We start from the raw sequence: 18,320 nt of genomic DNA, 5'->3' as shown, positions 1-18,320 counted from the left end.
TTTTCTATTTTCCATGTCATATACTTACCCACCTTCTAATTTTATTGATTACACTATTTTGAAAGGTTATTTTTTTTCTACATTAAGACAGTAAAGTTTAGAAATAAGCATTATGTATTGAACTGATCATCTATTCAAATAGGACATTTGCCAGAATTAGCCAACAACCTGTTAACTCTTTCCTCTCCCCGGTTTTTGTGAGAATGCAGGCATTACTTATAAGTGATGCAATTCCTCTTACACTTAAAAATATACCCTTACATTGTAGTGAGTAGAAAAAACTTATAAAACACTAAAATATTTCCCAATAGTTCTGGCAACATTTGACACCAGTGATTAATGTCCTATATTAACATGGTAATACCTCAACCTTATTCCCAATACTCTATTTCCTAAAATATTTTCTTCTGCTTTAATTTTGACATATGAAAAATAGCTATAAAATAACTTGAGAAACATACTATATTGATTTTTAATTGGAAGTAAAATTAGGATTTATAATTTAACTCCTTTATGAAATGCACACCAAACACATTCAAATTTTTATGTAACACACAATTTGCTCAGAAGCATCAAAAATAGATGACATGAATTAGAATATGAATTATTAGATATGTGGAATTAGAAAAAGTATATCTGTTAAATTACAAATAAATTGTTTTAATATCAAATAGGTATATATTTAAAAATTAGAAGTAAATTAATTGCTCAGCTAAAATATTTTTAATGTGCTGTAACACCATAGACACACCTTTATTTATTACAGATGATAAAACTATAGTGCTAAACTAATCAAATTCAAATCAATTTAACCAAATATATTTCAGCAACACAGTGTTTAAGAAATTCAAAATATGCTGAAGAATGAAAAACTAATTGCCTTATAATCAAAAGCAGTCAGTTTTAAAATTCTACCCAACAGGTAGATGATAAATTTTTCATTTCTCAGTTGTGTTTTTAGCAGGAAGTTGTCAAAAAAGTTTGACATCTCTTAAACTTGCATCTAATTTGTCTGTGTTTATGAACCTAATGTTGATATGTAAAACCACAGAACAGGAAGAAGAGGGTGGCTACAGTTCTGTTAAAACATGTATACATCAGGATTTGCAGATACCATGCATGATGTGAAAGGATGCTTGTTTTCCAAAAGGAAATGGGCACTGTCTTTTCCTCAGTTCTTCTTGTTGTTTTTCTCTTATGTCAAATGATTCCCAACTAAATTTGAGACAATAAGGGGTATTGTTAATTAATTTTCCCAGTATTTGGATATATTAGAATGAATAACAATGGATAAATATAATGCTGCTGTATCCAAAAGGCTACAAAATTAAGAAGTCATTTTTTCTCATAAATTCAAAAATCTCAACCTTCCATTGATATTATGTTTTCAGTAATTTTATAAAACTTCTACCCAAGGAAGGGTGTTGAATTAAAACATCTAATCTGCTTGTACTTTAAAAATGCTTTTATATAAGAAAAGTAGAACGATCAGTAAGTGTGAAGTTACAAGTTCAGAAAACAATTGAAATACAAAGTTTACGCCTTTCTGGTATATTAAACCAAGTTTCAACTTTGACTGGTTTGACCTGGTGATGTCTGTTTTAACCCTGTTTTGATCTTCAATTTCAAGGCAGCAAGAGTCAAGCCACATAGATTAATTCTTTCCAAACTTTTGATTTTTCTTTCATTTTTACACGAGTGTAGATTTTTGAATATCGATGTGCGCTCTTTACTCCCTAGCTGATAATGTGAGATACTATAAGAATCTCAGGAGTTTTTAATAATAGTTGAGGTTTCATTAAACTTAGTTCTCAAGTGACACCTTAAAGTTTATTCATCAAATAACTCAGGGTGTAAAAGTAGCACATAAACATTAATTGAACCGTCATTAAGCAGTATAACTGTTTTCAATTAATAGAGGACATTTAGCTCCATACCGTGTGGTGGAAAACAATTAGGTCTTATGATACACGTGCTGTTAAGGATACTGCTACCAGACTTGACCAGCTACACTTTACAAAATAGCAGTCAGCTGTAGTCAGAAGCGTGCCCAAGTCATAGGAAGTCATATTTTTACTGCCATGTCCTCGCTGCTTATAAATATTGTTATGTGCCTCATGCCTTATGCTAATGGCAATGACTAATGTTTGTCATTATCTTCACTCCATCTTAGTTTAGAAAACCCCTCAGGAGAGACTGATCATAGCTAGGATGCTGCTTAAAGTGAAAGTGTTTTTCTAAAACACATAATATAAAAAGCACTTAAATACAAAAGGTGGGATGGATAATTTATTTTGTTTTGGGTATGCTTGACAACCGCTACTGTTATTAAATTTGCCATGAGACTGATTGATGTCCTATATGAGAATGCCTTATAGATGCTTGTATGTGTGATTGCATAATGCTTTAAAGTTGTTCTGCTCATCTGGGACTGTAGGTGAAGATGTATGATACAAAAATGAAAAGCTGGAATAAATCCAAGACCGGCTGTTTGGAGGTTTCATTTTTTAACAGCGGAGGTGAGTCCCTTCATCCGTTTGTGATTTCATTTATGAACTCTGCTTACAAGACAGGTATAGAACACTTCATTACGGGCCCAAACATATATGTTTAAATGGATAAAGCAGCTGTTACATCAGATGGAGGCAAAGTGGGGACATTAAATTAATGTCAAACAAGGAGAAACTCTTTTAGTTTTATTCTACATTGTAGCAGCATAGTGATAATGTGCTGATTTTCATATGCACACAATTTCTGTATGTCTTATATCACCAGAACATGAGGTTATGAATTCCTGTATTATGAAGTAAAAATAAAAGCAATAATAAACTAATAAGGAAATATATTTTGTTCAGAGAATGTGATGAATGTTCACACTGTTTTTCATAATAAGGAGGATGGGGGACAAAAAGTTTCTGTGAAGAAATGTCATCCACCATACATGATGGTTATTGAGTCTTTGTCTAAAGTATTACTGTAGTCATCCTGCCAAGTTTCACCTTTTTTTATTAGAGGAGAAGTTCAATTTCATGGGATAGGACCAAGATATAGGGACTTCCAATAAATCTTCATAGAATGAAATGGGATGGAATGGAGTAGGGTAGAACAGAACCCAGTAGAATAGGACTGCAATTATGTGTTCCTCCCTTTAATTCTAATTTGTTCTGAAACACAAGGAGAAATAAATGTATGGCTGGATGGTCAGCGATATAGATGATTTGGAAGATAAGCTTCCATTTTCTTCCTTATATATTCCTGTATATTAAAACAGGGAGTGTAAATTACAGTTATGTTTGCTGAATGAGATAGGAAATTGTGTAAGATATATTTCAGAAATTTTTTTCTTAAAAGAACTTGAGTAATTTTTTTAAATGAAGATACATTTCCCAGGACTTGATATTCAGAAAGACCTTAGGGAAGAGTTGAGAACGGTTATGGATACTATAGAAACACTGTGCCTCCTTCTATTTTGTCTCAGAGCAGTTTGGAGGAAAACAGAATCTTATCTTTATGACCATCTTGAATCTGATCCATACTTAACATCTTTCCCAATTCTTTTCAGAGTTCCATGTAAATTCTCCTGTACAATGTAACACTGTCTTTCGAATTCACTGTCAGTTACAAACTACACTGTAGATGAAGTGACCATACGTCCCGGTTTATGCCTGTTGTTTTAGGGTCATTATCATTAGCACTACCTTTTACTCTCAGATGTGTCCCAGTAGGGATGACAAATTATGGTAGCCTTATCTATAAATAATAATAACATGTCAATAATGATAACCAATAGCCCTACTGGAAGCTTGCTATTTGTCAGAGACTTTGAGTGCTTTCATGTATAATGAATTCTTCATAATAACCCAATGAGGCAAGTATTTTATTTCCCCCATTTTACAGTAGAAGAAACAAGAGTTAGAGAGGTTAAATAGCATGGCCTGCTCACATAATGGGCCCAACCTTAAATCAGACAGAGATCTGACTTTATAACATCATGTGCCAGAAGATGGTTATGCTATCTTCTTATTTGCTTGCTGATAGAATTAGCTTTGCTTTTTTTTTAATATACTCAAAGATTTTATCAATAGTTTTCATTTACTATTCTTCCTAGATTCTACAACTATATTTTTATAAGGACTGTGGATTTTAAGATGCAAGAAAAGAGCACTGAAGTGAACTAAAATTATCTGGGTTTTAGTTCAGGATATTAATTTTACTATATTAATAAAAATAACTGTGATTTGTTGAATGACTAGTATATGCAAGATTGGGACTTTCCCTTTGTTGTATCACTGACTCCAAAAACAGCAGTGCAAGGCAGAACATTTGAACTCCATGAATGTATATGATTGCTTTAGCTATTAGCCCTAAATTGGTTCATAGGTTACAAATGAAGCTTGGGGCATTAAATAGTTTCAGCAGGCCTCTCCAAGCTCTGACATTCTTATCCCTAGCTGCCTCTAGGAGTACTTGATTATCAGGATATAAGATACAGAATCTGGATGCAAGGAAAAATTCTTGGGGACAAAGGGACTTCCTCAGCACCTCATGTTTATATTAACTACTGTGCATTAAGTGCTTAATAAGGGCATGCACTTTACATATTTTTGTAAACATATTTTCTTCTATTTTCCTCCTTACCATAGGTCAAAAAAGAAGATAATTTGGATTTGAACCAATGTAAGTTTAGCTCCACTATGCTAGAGAGATCATCTATCTCTGAAACTCTCTATAGATTACCATCATTTAGGAACTTTTCTGAAAAGCAGTATTAAAGATGAATAAATAATATTTACTGATAATCAAATTTGTTCCACAACTGTATAAAGAATATAAAAACAGATATAATAGTGTATAGAGATTGTTGAAATTCCTTGTCATATTTTCAAATAAAAAGTGTGGAAATTTTTACTAGTGCAGAGTAAGTTCTGTATGCTGCAAAGAACAAGGTAAATGTAAATCTGTGCCTATACTCAAAAGATGATTACAATTCACTTGGGAATACAAGAATATAAATCCACAAATGTGGATTGTGTACTATTATAAAATGCCAAATTGTATAGTGTTATTTGAACAGTGGTTCTTAACCACATATGCATATCAGCATCATGCATGGTGTGTTTTAAAACTACAGATGTCAGGACCCTACTGCATTGACTAAGTAAGTTTTTGAGGTTAGAACCTAGAAATATGTGTTTTTAAAATTCCATGGATGATTTTGAGGTGTACTATGGATAACAACCACTGGATTAAAATATATGTGTAACATATTAATATGTTAATTATGCAGATTTTAAAAGTTAATTTTGGCTGGGATATAAAAAGATGGCTTTGTAGAAGAGACAGGATTTGAATGGAAGGTCAGATGTGGACAGAAGGTAAAAGAAACATTTATTTCTTTTTCTTATTTAGCCCAAAATAAAATTTTATCTTTAAGGTTTTTATCTGCATTTCAGATTCCTAATTGGATTGGGCTGGAATAGAAAATAAAACATAAAACAATAAATACCTGGAAATGTTCAATTATTTTCTAATATATCTATGATATGGCTATATGAAAATCAGGTTTGAAAACTTGCCTGAAAACTTGTATATTATTATATTTATATTAATATCAATAAGGAAATCTAATCATGGCTAATAAATACAATTTAGGCCACAAACTGCCAAAGGGCAGGATTCATGCTTTATTCAAATTTGAATTCTTAGATATTTAGCATGGTGGACTAGCCTATGCATAATATATATTTGTTTGTTGAATTAATTAGATATTTGGATTTATTTGCTTTATTTATCCCACCTTGTGGGGCAAATTTCATTGGTCTCCATTTGAAGTCTTAAGAACTTTTGCTATGAAGGTTTTGGTTTATTCATCTATTTGTTTCTTGACCCAGAACTAATGTTCTGACAAAGACTCACAATCATTAGCTTATAGGAGAAAACTTTTAGGTTTTTTCTTTCCAAGAAAAAGACTGAAAGGAAGGAAAGACAGGTGGAAAAGGCAAACGAGAGTTGCAGGAGAGTTCTCCTTCTAAGTTTATGCCCAGAACAGCTGGTAAACCACTCTTCTCAGACCAGTCCTTCCACAGGGAGCACTGAAGTCACCAGACCCGCCTATGATCAGGAGAAAGGCTTCTAAAGCTTTCCCAAGCTCTATCTACTAACCAATTTTTTTATTAGGACACATTTGTTTTGTCACTGTTTTGGTTTGGGGTGTTAATGGAGCTTTAAAGGCACAGTAAAAAGATCACAAAAGCTCTTTTTCTTATGTTGCATTATGTCTTCCCAGCACCAGTCAAGCCAGGGTTCTTTTGCTTTTTGGTTGTTGTTGTGGAAACGATGTCAGATGTTCATATTTTCCCAGTGGAATTTTACAATACTTTTGGAAACAGTTTCGTAGGGTGAAAATAAGAAGAAAGAATGAAAACAAAACACAGATGGGAAAAAAGTACGGTGAGTTGATGACAGAAAGCTTTGATTTTCATGGTTCTACTTTTGAAAATAAGGGTAAAAGTCGAGGGCGTCATACAGTGCTTAGCTGTGGACATCCATGTGTAAAAACATTTTCAGTGTGAGATGACTTTGATAATGATGACAGCCTCTTATTTTGGTATTAGGAAAGGGGCAGGTAAGATCCGGAGGATGGAGCTTGGGCAGAAGCTGTTGTTACAGGACAGGATTCCTGAAATCTACTGTCTCTATGGGCCATCTTTTGAGTAGCTGCACTTTTTCGGCTTCCCCACTCCTTTCTCCAGGTGCTATGTGATTGCTTCACCCTAGACAAGCCTGTTTTTCCTCAAGGGAAAACAAATCCAAAATAAACATGATTACATAATTCTTTGTAAGCAATGATTGAATAAGAACATATCTAAAACAGTTTAATTCATACTGGGTGGCATAAAACAGCTGGAAATCAAATGAATTTCTGTTTTAGGAATGTTTCAAAAGTGGACCATCACATGCATGGTATATACGTCATCTTGAATACAACAGTAATTTCAATCAGTCAGTGATGTGCTGGCACCGGCGCATATAAGCTCATAGGATCCAAACATGTGCTTCTCTTCTCAACTAAACTGCAATGACTTCATTTTGGTAGCTTGAAGTAGACCCTGGTGTGTCTACTTATACCATAGAAATTGGGGAATGTTACAAATCTGGACTTTTTAATTATTTTGCAGAAAGCCAGTTTACCAGTACACCACTGAGTTACATGCACATTTTAGAAGTAAAAAGAGACCCAATATAAATATATGTCTCTGTAATTAGGGATGTTACTTGCTGAGTAAATATTTAAAGAAGACACTGCTTAAGAGACAAAGTATTTTGTTAGACTGTCTAGGCTCAAATCTGTTATTAGTTGTCACTTAACTTCTCTCTTTTTGTCTTCTTATCCTTAAAATGAGAACTTCATATGATTTTTCTGATGATGAAATGAGTTAATATATATGATACACTCAAAAAAGTGCCTGGCAGAGAAGGTTCTCAATAAGTATATTCTATTAGTAGCAACAAGATACGAGGCTATATGGTTTTTACAATCTTCTCTTAAAAGACTGCCTAAATTCAGTGTTATTTTCCTTGTTGAGCTTTTATCTCAGAAGCCCATACTCAATTTCCACAAGTTTTGTAAAGATCTGTTAAATGAAAGCACATCAAATCACTCTGAAATGCATAAAGCACTATGTAAATGAAAGGTGGAATAATTATGTTAAAGACATCATCTTGAATTTTGTTTATACTGCATCTCTGAAACGAGCATCAGATTTCTCTCTAGGCAGTTACTGCTCCTACAGAAACAAACACAGATGGTGCCCAAACTTCCTACTGAAGACTTTGAGGCAATGGCGTTTATCAAAATACATCCGGTCACTAAATGTACAAAAACTTCAAACAAACTCCACATCTCAGTGTCAGGCCAACATGGTTATTTAGGCAAATAAGCCTTTCTTTGATAATTCAAGGATTTTCTGATGTGTGAAATGGATTACTTCAACAAATAAAAAATCTTACATGTAGGCTGTTTTATAAAACAGGATATTAACATAGCAATTTCTTTTAGAGAAAAACAAATCAGTTTGTCTTCTGTGATGAGCATTTCTAATTAAATTTAAAGTAATTTTTTGGTTGTGCATGGACACGTTCCCTTTTCCCATTGACCTTCTGGTCACATTAAGCAGAAAAAATATATGTTTTAAAAATATGTATTTAGGCAAGGCACGGTGGCTCACGCCTGTAATCCCAACACTTTTGGAGACCAAGGCAGGTGGATCACCTGAGGTCAGGAGTTCGAGACCAGCCTGACCAACATGGTGAAACCCTGTCTCTACTAAAAATACAAAAAATTAGCCAGATGTGGTGGCACATGCCTGTAATCCCAGCTACGTGGGAGGCTGAGGCAGGAGTATCACTTGAACTAGGAGGTGGAGGTTGCAGGGAGCCGAGCTTGCACCACTGCTCTCCAGCCTGGGCAACAGAGTGCAAAACTCCATCTCAAAAAATACGTGTGTGTGTGTGTGTGTGTGTATTTAAACATTTTAAGAACCTAGTCTTTGGAACACAGACCTTATTCCGCAGGATAGTCCTGGGATTTCTGTAACTTAAACTCTCCTTAATGGGTTTTGTGTTGTTTCTGGGCATGTTTGCCTTTGAATCCACCTTTTGCCCTTTCTCTGGCTCAGTTAGCAGGAGGGAGATCTGACCCCTAAGGTTTCCTTTCCCAGAGAGCTGTCTCAGCTAGCTTGCAACTGGCTTCTGCCAGTGGGGGTTTGGGGATAAGTACCCTGGAAGGAGCCTATGAGATTGAGAAAAAGGTAGAAGTCAGGTTATTTTCCCAACATTAACTTTGCCTCCTGCACCTTCCCCAGCAGCAGCTGTATCTTTTCCCCACTCTGCCTCTCACTACCCAAGTTTGCCACAGTTCCAGTTCCCAGCAGGTAATCCAAGGCTCTTGTGTTAGTTATAGAAGCATCCCCTTGTCCTGTCCTGTGTCCCTCCAGCCTAGGGTTAGCTACAACTTGCTCCTGTTACTAATTTCGGAGTTGAGCAACTCAGAGAAGAAATGGGTAATGAAAGAGACAAGAAGTGAGCCTTTGCTCTGTTGGTTTCTTGTCTCTTTCATTACCCATTTCTTGCTTTAACTAAGCCCCTGCATTATAGTCCTTTACTCCAAATGAACCCTATTTTCCTAACTGAACCCTGATTGACCCAAGGTCTGACACAGGCCACTTGCCCATACTGGATTATTGAGCAAACAACAGAAGTGCTCTTCTCTCTCCTGTACCCATCATGAAGATTCCAGAGATTTCTGGTTCATAAACACTAACAATCATGGTTCCCTTTACAGCTCTCCTCCTTTAGTTAAATGATGATTCTACCCTCAAGTCTGCACCATATTCCTGAGATGTTGGCAGAGATAAAGTATTTTTCTGTGTTTCTGCTAACATTAGTGTCACAAGACACTCAGAAATTATACTTGATTATTAACCTTCTTCAGGCCATATCCCTCAAATTCACTGCAAGGAATTGATTTATAGGTGGTTAGTCTATCAAATATTAGTGCCCTTTCTAGTAAGTTACAAAGAATGACAGGGTCTCCAGATCTATTTCCACATAGGAGAATAGCAGGACTGAAGTATGGACCTGTTAGATTTTATTCTAAAATTCTATTCCTTGTGCTTTTTTTTTTTTTTTTTTTTTTTTTTTTTGAGGAAGGAAATTTGGGCCACAAAGCAAATTCATATCTTAAAAGCTTAAATTAATCCTGTAAATATATTCTTAATCCAAAGCTGCCAAACTAGGGTTGTGTGTTCCATGAATTTGTTAAATTTATTTTGAATTTTGAATGTTGAAACATGCAATCTTGCTGAGTTTCTAAAAATAATATTTTATAATTTTTTTCACCATTTTTCTGTATACCCATCCTACTACACTGCTCCTTCTTCCCCACATGATCTTTTTTATTTTACTTTCTTTTACCGTGTTATAAATTCTAAGCCAAGTAACTATCCTTGCCAGGAGTATTCTCTGAACTCTTCCAGTCACTGTCTGGGGAGCATTGCTTTGTAGCTTCAATTTGTGCCTCCATAGAGCGTTTTATGAAATGGTTTACCTCTCTCTCTCTCTCTCTCTCTCCTCTCTCTCTCTCTCTCGCTCTCAGTTTCACATTAGACTTGAAGTTCCATAAAGGAAGGACTGTTTTATCTTTGCATTCCTAGTGTCCACTAACTTCCCTGACACCTAGAAATCATTCAAATAATATTTGTTAAGCTGATTCTGAACAACACTGAAAGTTTCAAGGCCTCTAATGCTGGACGAATTTTAGTATTAGGATCTTCAAATAGATTTTTATTTTTAAATATTTTTAGAACTAGAAATATTTACGAACATATAACAGACTTGTTATTTTAGAAGATGCCTAGTGTTTATACCCTGTCCATAGAAGTCGTTACATCTTTGTTGAACGACATTGATACATAAGGTAAACAGGCACTTGAGAGGAACAGTAGCACTTTAACAAGTTTAGGACAAAGCTTTTCAACTCCTTATCTTGTTTACATTCTTTTTCACTAGACGTTGCATCCTCTCTCTGTGTTCGTCTTCCTAAATTTAAGCCCTTATTTTCAGTGTCCATCTAAATATATTCTCACTGACTCCACCATCAATTAAGTAAATGCCATGTCTCTAACTCATTTCCTTTAAAAAGGATGAGCTCAGCCATGCTCTGTTTATTCCATTTATAATAGCTCTCTTTGCACATTTTGGTCCATTGCCTCCGGTGTCATTTCTCATGCATCTGTTTATTCTACCCAATTAGACTCAGAAGCTTTGCAGTCAAAGGTACTTTTTCTTTTATATCTCCTCACAGCATGTTCACAACATAGGCTTGTAAACTAAATGTCTTCTAGATTTCACCAATCTGTGCTGGTATGTTGTTTCTTGAAAATGAACACACTGATGTGCTCACTCTGTGCCCGTGGCTACATCCATGGGCATTTTGGTCACCCACACAGGACACAGCTCTGAGTGGTTCCTTTATTCTAGACCAGGGATTCTGGGAGCTAGGCTATGAAGCACAGGGAGTTCAAGTCCCCTTTGCCACTTTTCTTTGAATCAAGTAATATCCCTAACCTATCTCTTCCCAGGGACTCCCTATTGCCTTTCTAGTAGTTCCCATCATTAATAATTTGTTATCTGTCAAATAACCTCTTGGTTTCCTTCATAGCACTTGTGATGATTTGTAACTATATATACATGTAAAATATGTATAGAATAAGCACATAAAGTGTATAAGTTTAAATTATATATAAATATGTAAAATATATAGTAAATATAAAGTGGATGCATATATATGTATAAGTAATACATACAAAAATCACATCATACATATGAGCATATATATGTGTTTGTTTCATGTTTTCATCTTCTTTTTTTTCACCACAGATTTTCTTCATCTGAACTCGCCTCACCACTACAGATCCAAGCCTGACACAGAGCCTAACAGAAGTAGGTATCATAAATATTTGTTAAATAAATAAAAGGTGAATGAATGTATCTATGACAGTGAAGATTTCTTTCCAATTATTAATTATATGAGATATTAAGTTTTACTGAACAAAAAGCATAGAGAGGAGAGAACTAGAAACAGAGAAAAGCAAAAGAGCAAATTTTCTTCTCTCCACTCCAAAATTTCATAGGTTTATAATCTGTCTTATCCTAGAAAGCGGCTCCCAGACTTCTCAGTTTGTTTTTACCTGGAGAAAGGAAAGGGGAAGTCAAGAAAATCTCTGCTGTCCACTGTTGGTGCTACCCACCAATAAAAATCTATAAATATTACAATTAAAAAGCTAATGATTTCCAAGTAGTATAGCAAAAAAACAAATTGGGCATTCCTACATTTACTGTTACAACCTCCCACTTCTTTACCAGTACAATCTGGATAGCTTTAGAACGTACTTATAGCATATGCACTTATTCCTCCTAAATAAAAAATTCTGATGACTAAACAGGAGTGGAACATAATTACAGGAGTAAGTATTGACTGTGGTGATTCATGACAAGCACTGTGAGCCAGAAGGCTTGGTTTCAAGTCCTGGTTCCACAATTTTCCAGCTGTGAGATTTTGGACAACATATGTAATCTTACTTTGCCTCTGTCTTTTCATTTGTAAAATGAATATCATAATAGTTCAGGTTGAGCAGACCTAATCCCAAGTCCAAAATTCTCCAAAATCTGAAACCTTTTGGGCACCATATAATGCCACAAGAGGAAAATTTCACACCTGAGCTCATGTGACGAGTTGCAGTCAAAATGCAGGTGCAAAACACACAGTTTATTCAGCATCCCCAAGACGAAAATAAAACTACCTTCAGGTTATGAATATAAAATGTACATAAAACATAAATAAATTTCATGTTTAGACTTGGGTTCCATCCCTGAGATATCTTATTATGTAGCAAATATCTATTATAGCAAATATTACAAAATCTAAAAAAAAATTGAAATCCAAAACACCTGTGCTCCCATGCACTCCAAATAAGGAATGCTCCCCCTGTACCTAAGTCATAGGCTTTGTTTTAGCATTAAATCACTTAGAGCACCTAAAACCCTTAGAATAATGTCTAGCACATAGGAAACAATACATGTTTATCTATCATATTCTTATTATTTGTATTATTATTTCTGTCGCCATTTCCAAATTAAGACAGCTTCACTTCCAATACAGAATGGTTGAATTTCCATTAAGTCTAAGCAAGGAAAACAGAGAGAATGTACACATTGGAAATAGTAAGAAGGAAAAGGGAATACAGCCAGAGATGCCTTAGAAATATAAAACAGCACAGTAGAAAGTCAGGATTCTCAGATATTATGTCCTGTTAATAAAGTTTTTCTTTTTAATTCTTACCCCCATTAGAAAACCTTTCCTCATACACCTTCTAGACACTTAATGATGAAAATTACGCTTATTTTATCTTCTTTGGTCTAAAAAATTTGGAGAACAATGTATCACAATGTACTTTTTAGTACCCCCAGCCTTGCTAAGGAATTTTAACTGATTTAACTCTATGATTTTCAAATGTGTTCATTCAAGAGTTGTTCATAGTCCCCATAGTTGTTTAAATTCTTGGCCTATTTTTTTTTTAAAAAAGGGGGCATTAAGTTTTTCATATATTTGACTGTATGGCATAAGATAATAACATCGTTAACCCTTAAAAAGAGAGACCTTTCCCATCTGACTGTGCTTATTCACTTATTTATCTTTTACAAATTTATGTTTATATTTAAATTAACAAATATTTAGATTCTATTATGTGCCAGCCCTGTACTAGACATCTGATTAAAGGAAAAAAAAAACATTTTTTAAAAAAAGCAGTAAACAGGGCATGACAGACAAAGTATCTGCTTGCATGAAGCCTAGAATCTAGAGAGAGTTTGGAACAATAAACAAAACACATAATATTTAAGTTACAAACCAAAATCATTTTTATGCCAGAAATAACTGGAAAGCAGGAGAGAAAATAATGGGGATGAGAGGTGGGGAGGTTGAGGGAAATTTTAGGCCAGTTACATAAGGCCTCTCTGAGGAAATGACATTTAAGCAACACCTGAAGGTAGAAAAGGAACCAGTCACTCAAATTGTTGGAGGCAGAAAGAATAGCAGTGCAGAGACCCTGCTATGGAAAAGAGCATGCACAAGTCATTGAGCCTGTAGCTGGACACTGATGAGCAGCTGGGACTTGGAGGGAGAATTACAGGTCTGACGATGCAGGGTTTTTCTAATTTGGATATTCTCAGGGTGGAACAGGGTACTGTTACAACGTACTAAGCAAAGAGCTAGCATGATCTCTACATGTTTCAAAAGATAACCCTGGTTGCTGTATGAAGAACCTATGGAAAGGAGATAAGAGTAAAATAAGAAGACAACCTAGCAGAACATTAGAGTAATCCAAACAAGAAACATATGTAACTTAGTCTTGAGTGTTGGTAATGCAGCTATCGATAACTGGATATGAGAGACAAGCAGGAAGTAGAAATGACAGAATTTCGTGATGGTTTGGATTGGAAATGGAGGAACTGTGTATGATCCTGAAGTTTCTGCCTCAAGTCTTAGATAATAGTTCTATTTACTAAGAAAGAAAAATTGTTGAAGTACCAGTTCTATCTTAATTAGGTTAATTTCATGATATTTATGTGACATCCCAGTGGAGATAATAAATAGGCGTTGGATTATACTGATTTATACAGATGTGAAGCTGTTATATAAATGAGCCAAAGATGGCCTCTGCGTATTGGCCCCCAGGTTGTTACTTCCTCAATATAGGCTGACACCCACTAGCCCAAAAGCCCACCAGGGGATCAAATCAAATGTTTACACAGCATTTATTTTTAAAATAGGCTACATAAGCAGATTTTTAGCCATTTAAAATCTGACTGTTTTGCATATGCCACAAAACCTCACCCCACAGCTGCTAGCAGTAGATAAATCTCATGGGTTATAAAGAACCAAGCCACTGCTGCCCTTTGGAGCTCTTTGACCCGGACTCCTCAGCATGCCACTGAGCAACATTGCCTTGACACATAAGCCCCATCTCTCCTAGGAGTTTCCTTGCGTTCCTTCCTTTCTGAGTGCTGACCCTGACCCTTAGCTACTAGACAGACTCCCGCTGTGAAGGACTTCCTCCACAAGAGAAACTGGCAAAGTAGCCCCCGGTAAAGCTACTGCCACCTTGTGGTCGTATTTTTTTCCCCTTACCACAAAATGACCTACAAAAACTCAGAAAAATATACCCTGGGCCGGGCGCGGTGGCTCAAGCCTGTAATCCCAGCACTTTGGGAGGCCGAGACGGGAGGATCACGAGGTCAGGAGATCGAGACCATCCTGGCTAACCCAGTGAAACCTCGTCTCTACTAAAAAATACAAAAAAAAAAAAAAAAAAAAAAAAAAAAAAAAAAACTAGCCGGGCGAGGTGGCGGGCGCCTGTAGTCCCAGCTACTCCGGAGGCTGAGGCAGGAGAATGGCGTAAACCCGGGAGGCGGAGCTTGCAGTGAGCTGAGATCCGGCCACTGCACTCCAGCCTGGGCGACAGAGCGAGACTCCGTCTCAAAAAAAAAAAAAAAAAGAAAGAAAGAAAGAAAAAAATATACCCTGGAGATACTATCTGGATGGAAATAATTAGCATAGGGATGGAAATATTTAGCATAGAGATGGAAGGTCAAAGGAATCAATGATACTACTTCAGGAAGAGTGCCTGAAAATAAGGTAGGAAGGCCCGACTACATCTGATACCTTACAAAATTTGAGATCCAGTAAAGAGGAAAAACACAAATATTACCACTTGATCAATTTCTATTCATATTATTTTACTCAGGCCACACATTGGCTTCTTTGAGATAAAACTGTCTCCTTCCCTCCCCAGTCAGGATGGTTAGAATGACAGCCTTGTTTTCTGTTTCTACAGCTTTTCTATATAATTGCTTCACCACATATTATTGAAAGTGTCTGACTATTTGTCTGTCTTCATATGGTGCTGTCCTTGGAGGCAGAACATGTATTCATCTCTAAATTCCAGGAATCTAGCACAGCACCTGACACACAGGGCGAAATAAATATTTTCTGAATGAATAGGCAATCTGAACATATTAAAATAGCTGTGGAAAAGGCTCTTGATGATGATGCAGTGATAGAGGACTTCAAATGGCTGGGGAAGGTTAGGATACTTTTCGTTTTCATGATGATGGTTTTACTATCCATTCTTTCTTCTCAATCTGAAGTTGGATTCCAGCCTTATCTAAACAAAGACGTTAGGATATTGAGCTCACATGTATTGTCCCACAGGAATAATATAGGGAGAAAATGAAATAATATAAAAATATCTCAAGCAATTAGCAAGGCACCTAGTTTCATAAAAACTCAAGATGGCATAATTGAGGGCTAGTGTAAATTTTATCTTATAATATTATTATATTAATTTGGTTTTGCTTTCTTAAAAGAAATTTAAAATAAAAGAAAAAATAGGATTTTAGGTCAACTTATGTAAGGTCTGAATCTGAGATGATTTTTCTCTTCCTTATTAGAAGCCCCCTTTGTGATATCAGTGCTGTTATTATTTTACTTTTATTTAAGGGAGCAAGGCTGGTCCAAGCATGTTATGACTTAGGTCATTGCTTCCACCTATTTTTTACTAAGATACTTGTTCATAGTTCATAATTTGGCCATTGAAACCCAAAACTAATATTGCGAAGTCTTTGACATCTACATCATAGCATTTACTGATTAAGGTAGAATAAGAATAAGAGTTAATAAGTACTTCATAGCAAAAATAAATAGTTGGAATGCATAAAAGATCATGGAGGCTAATTGAGTGATATCAACATATCCACAAAAGATCTCTGGACAAATGATGGTACAATATCCTCTACTTCTTTAACTATGAAACAAAGTTGATTGCAAGACATGTCATACATTAAATGAAAACTTTTGGTATAAAATATAATCAGCAATTTTTTGAATGTTGATCGTGAGAAGCATCTGATTTCAGAATATAGAAACTAAGTGCATCTTATAATCTATGTTTTAATGCTGTGCATCACAACTAATAACTGAACAGGATTCATATCTATGGCAGGGAGGAATGGTTAACAAACATTGGAGTTCTGTATCATGTTATATAATTATCTACAATTATAGATAATTATAGAGAATTACACATTAGCTTACATAAACATCATGTTTTATTGACTTGTCGATATCTGTTTTTGAAAATACTGACTAAGGTTGGTCCCTCCTTTGAAATATAAAACAAGTAATATTATAAACCTAAATATGAAAATCCCCACACACTAATTTGTTATTATAGCTCTCAGTAAACATATTTTCAGAATGATTTACCATATAGAAAATACTTTCACCATCATTTTTCACTGATCTTATTTTATCCTCAGAATCTTAAGAGTAAAGGTTGTAAAGATGATAAAGATCAATTGCATATTTAAATTTGTAACATATGGGCTGGGCACAGTGGCTCACACCTGTAATTCCAGCACTTTGGGAGGCTGCGGCGAGTGGATCACCTGAGGTCAGGAGTTCAAGACCAGTCTGGCCAACGTGGTGAAACCCCATCTCTACAAACATACAAAAATTAGCCGGGCATGATAGTGGGTGCCTGTAATCCCAACTACCTGGGAAGCTGAGAAGGGAGAATTACCTGAACCCCGGAGGAGGAGGTTGCAGTGAGCCGAGATCATGCCACTGCACTCCAGCCTGGGTGATTGAGCAAGACTCAATCTCAAAAATAAATAAATAAATAAATAAAATTGTAGCATATGTATTCGTTTTCTGCTTGTTCTTTCCTAATAAAAAGTTAGATACAAAAGAGCTCAAATATATAATAAACTTTTCTGGTTGCATACATAGGTGAGTGAAATATGTTTTTCTGGGAGGTAAAGATGATATGGGAACTGAGGAACTTCAAGGACTTTTCTAAACATATGTGAAAGCCAGATTACAAAGGCTGTGTTCTTCACAACTTTATAAGTTCAAGAAACCAGAATAATCATTTTCTTAATAATGGACAAATGAATAACATGTATTGACATGTCTCTCCATAATTACCAAATGCTATTTTTTTTGCATACCCCAAATAATGATGTTTGTGTATTTTTTTAACTGACGAAAAGCAACACAGAAGAAAAGAAAGTAGTTGTCCTTGGAGGAAAAGACATACACTGTGAAATATGGCCCTGAAAGCATCCGCCTACTCCTCTGGATCTGGGAGCCAAGGAATCTGGAAACAAACTGTGTTCAGAGACTTGTTACTCTGGGAGCTTATTTAGTGTTCATTGTAGAAAACAATACCTCTGTTTATAGCATTGTGTGCCCATTTACATAACATTCCTATAACTAAAAACTGTCAGAAGGAAAGATTGCCATTGTGTGGAAATATTAATGTTTTCTAGCTGAGCCACAGGAATTGTCCAAGATCACACCATAGAGCGATTGAACACAGCTCTAAGTACCTTCTATGGACTGACTCATTTAATCCTTTGAAAACCTTATGAATAGGTATTAGGTTATCTTTACTTTACAAATAAAAGGACTGAGACTCAGATATTAAATAACTTGCCACAGTTATACAACTGGTAAATGAGAACATGGATACAAGCACAGGAAACTGTTCAAGGAACAAAAATATATGTGTTTACTAAAAGGAATATATAAGTGATGCTGCCATACCACCATCACAATCATCAGCCTAACTATTAGGGTTCTACTTAAGGTAGATATTGGGAATGTTATTAAAGGTCATGTTAAAAAAGAAAAAGTG

The 18,320-nt window shown here is 35.4% G+C and overlaps 1 protein-coding gene across 8 annotated transcripts in view; it reads left to right on the top strand.

Annotated features, from left to right (window-relative positions):
* Positions 1–18,320, top strand: part of KHDRBS2 (KH RNA binding domain containing, signal transduction associated 2) — a 624,430-nt gene that overhangs the window by 590,637 nt on the left and 15,473 nt on the right. For 5 of the 8 annotated variants that reach the window (XR_007725261.1, XR_007725259.1, XR_007725264.1 and 2 more), the window contains 4 exons: positions 2,438–2,519; positions 4,644–5,375; positions 6,287–6,450; positions 11,440–11,502. The gene's annotated coding sequence lies outside the window, so the exon portion shown is untranslated. The remainder of the gene's footprint in view (positions 1–2,437; positions 2,520–4,643; positions 5,376–6,286; positions 6,451–11,439; positions 11,503–18,320) is intronic. The other 3 variants (XR_007725257.1, XR_007725258.1, XR_007725260.1) reach the window with 3 other exon arrangements.

This window comes from Macaca thibetana, chromosome 4, assembly GCF_024542745.1.
Source record: "Macaca thibetana thibetana isolate TM-01 chromosome 4, ASM2454274v1, whole genome shotgun sequence".
Taxonomy (NCBI): domain Eukaryota; kingdom Metazoa; phylum Chordata; class Mammalia; order Primates; family Cercopithecidae; genus Macaca; species Macaca thibetana.
This window is presented reverse-complemented; position numbering and strand designations above follow the sequence as displayed.